This window comes from Limulus polyphemus, unplaced genomic scaffold (assembly GCF_000517525.1).
Source record: "Limulus polyphemus unplaced genomic scaffold, Limulus_polyphemus-2.1.2 Scaffold1730, whole genome shotgun sequence".
In the NCBI taxonomy this organism is placed as follows: Eukaryota; Metazoa; Arthropoda; class Merostomata; order Xiphosura; family Limulidae; genus Limulus; species Limulus polyphemus.
The window spans coordinates 256,907-260,456 of NW_013667340.1; positions in this window are offsets into that span (position 1 = coordinate 256,907).

Genomic DNA, 3,550 nt, shown 5'->3' on the forward strand with positions numbered 1-3,550 from the left:
TTTTGTGTTACTTTATTTATTTGCTACACTTGCTAAATCCTTTTGTTTTGTTGTTAATGCGATACAACTAGGTGCTTCTTTTAATAAAACGAGGTTTATTTTTCTAGTTTTATCTATAAAATATAGTTAATAATGCGACTACTTGTCTGAGCAGAAGCGCCTTTGAAAGAGATCGCACCAGCGGAATAAAGGGAGCCTCTTTTATTTTTACATTAGATCATTAATTTTTCTTGCACAAGTGCCTTCATATCAAGTCTGTTTTGTTGACCCTATTGAAGAATAGGCTTAACATTAAAAGAAATTCCCCCATTGTGCTACATTCATGTGTCGAGCTACCCTCGCCATATGCATATAATATAAACATATAACCTATGTAAATCTAAGATAAATAATAAAGATACTTGTTTGATTTGATTTCATATATTTAGGCTCAGCGGTGTAGCTAGGTACGAAATTTGGGATGGGCCTTGAATTACAACCGTTGGGTAGGAGGCGTATAAACCCTTGGAGACAAGTTAGATGGAATGAAAAGAGATACATATGAAGTATTAGGATGTAGGTAGACCTAAGTACTGAGTGGACAGGCCTTATCCCCCTCCCGTGTCACGTCACAACCTTAAGCCCATGTGATTCATTACTTTTGTGTGTTTTAAGACGAAAGACATTGCTACGACTGCACCTGTCTTTTGACGTATACGGATAGCTTTAAAAGCCTGATCGAATCACGTTTGTCTTTATAGATTGTTTCTTGTACTGTTCAGCAAGACAATGTGTACGTTTATATCTCCAAACAAAACTAAACGTTGTCTCTGCAGAATTAGAATGATCTTGTAACCTTGCGTATCTCATAATTAATTGCGTACTTAAGGACAATTGGATTCAGAAAATATTTATCGTGCTAGATATTGTAAGAAATACGTTAGTTTATTGCGTTAAATATTATCTTTATTTATCATTTGCTTTAAAAGATAGGAAATTTCAACCCAAACGACATTTTATGTACACGTAGTCGTTAAGTATTATCTTTATTTATCATTTGCTTTAAAAGATAGGAAATTTCAACCCAAACGACATTTTATGTACAAGTAGTCTAGACGACCAGACCCGACATGGCCAGGTGATAAGGGCGCTCGACTCGCAATCTGAGGGTGGCGGGCTGGAATCCCCGTCACACCAAACATGCTCGTCCTTTCAGCCGTGGGAGGCGTTATAATGTGACGGTCAATCCTACTATTCGTTGGTAAAAGAGTAGCTCAAGTGTTGGCGGTGGGTGGTGATGACTAGCTGCCTTCCCTCTAGTCTTACACTGCTAAATTAGGGACGGCTAGCGCAGATAGCCCTCGTGGAGCTTTGCGCGAAATTAAAAAAAACAAATAAACTAGACGACCAAACCAGAAGCCCTAGGATTCATCTAGAGTTGCCCCTAATTTTGAACTGAGAACCAGAAGGATGGCTGTCATCAGGAGCACCTGTCACCAGAATTCCCTGTTACCAGGACCACCTGCTCTTTGAAAGGAATAATGAGATTAACTGTCACTTACATGATGTAACTACAGCTCAAAATGCGATACGTGTTCAGTGGTATTACGTCTCTAACCTTAGACATTTCTATTCACAAGCCAGTGTGCTAACCACTAGATTAAACCTTTCCCCATTTCCTTTAAAGAGACACGAATTTCATAATGCACGGGTGGAAGTGAAAGTTTTAAGCCTTGTATTGATTTTTATTATTTTTACTCTGTTTCTTGCCTAAGTATTATAATACTTGTCATTCATGCGGGTGTCTGCAGTTTCAAACAACATATTGGTCATAGAAGTCATTATTTTGCTGTCACTCTGGCTGTCTGTTGTTCCCCTGAGATAACACCTTTTTATCTTCCCTAGGGAAAGATAACTGTAAGGTTGTACATATTTTATAAAGTTATAGTCGTCTTTTCCATTGGTACTCAGGTCATTTCTTGAAGTTATCACCTCCTTTATCATCCAATGAAAATGACGGGTCACATGGTAGCGTTAGTCGATCTGGGTAAACGTAACATTATAGATTCAACTAAGTAACATAATGTTTAATCAGTTAGGTACAAGATCTCACCTGAATAAGTTTGGAACAACTCTTGAGAGAGAAACGGTTTTGGAAATAATTTTCCAGTAAAGGTGACTGTCTCTTGTGATAAGTAAATACACCTACACTGTGTTTGTGAAATAAATAAATATTGTCTATTGTGATTGTACAATTTTGCACAGTCTCGTTGTTTTTCTTTCGCTTGTGAACTCAGTTATTCAGAGAATACAGAATTATTTCACGGTAAATATTTTGGCGAATCTTCTGTTATTCTCTGGACCACTTGGGGGAATTCATAGTTACCTGAGAATATCACACTACTCGCCATTTTGGTTTTTTTTAGCCGTGGCATAATGGCTCGTAGAATGTCTCTGAATTTGTACAAAATTTTAGCTCATAACTCCATCATCTTTTAACCGATTTGGGATATAATTACAGTTTTGGACTCAGGAGGTCAAACCATTTCGACTGATGTATTTGACCACGCCCAAGGTCTCATATATTAATTTATTCTAATCCTGCCTAAAATAATTTCAATTTAAGAATAGGCCGATAGAGATCTTGAAGAGTAATAAAATCGAAGCTGGTATACGCTCACCCCACGCTTGTTATTGTTGGCGCACAAAAAAAAGCTTATAAAAAGGGGAAAATGGACTCATACATCAGTCTTACGGCTAAAAAAACAACCTGTAGGACACACTGTGTTTTATTAACAGGAGTGAGTTTAGCGATTTTCCATCTTCTGTAGCTCGGACAGCGGTAATCCAAACATCCACATATTTTCAGTGGATGTGCTCTACTGGACTCTTACTTCACATACCAAATTTCAAGGCAATCCATTAAGAAATACCTGAGATATAACATCTCCAATTTTGATTGAGTTTCTTCTTATTTTATTTTTTCTTTGCACCAAAAGTATGGAAACTTTATTTGATAGAAAACCGTACTTAACTTTTATGGATTTTTGTCAAATTTGATACACTGATAGATCTTTACAGCCTACAATTAGAAGTCTCAAATTTAACGGACGCTTACGCATAAAGTCACGTGAGCTATCGGTTTAACATTTTCACTACAGCTTCACCGGAGATTAAAAGTGGACCGTTTTTAGTTTTTTTGTCATTCGGATTAATGACTGCTAACTTCGAGCAGCAAAACTATAAGAAGAAAGGACTTGCAGATACATAAGTATTGGTTAGGCCAAGCAAACAAGATTAGCAGTTTCTAGCTCAAGTTTTCAAAATAATCATACGGGTGGATAGTTATTATTCATTGCTAACTTTTCAATACAAATTTACTAAATTTTATGAAATTATGCTATTTAAAGAGCGTTTAGCGTTACGGGATACGAACTTAAGCAATTAGCATAAAGAATGATGCTTGATACGGCTGTACCGATTGAATAAGAGTGATGACAAGAAACTGTTAATCTAAATTCCATAGCGTTACTATAAAGGAAGCTATTAACAGTGTTTTAGAGAAGAAAAT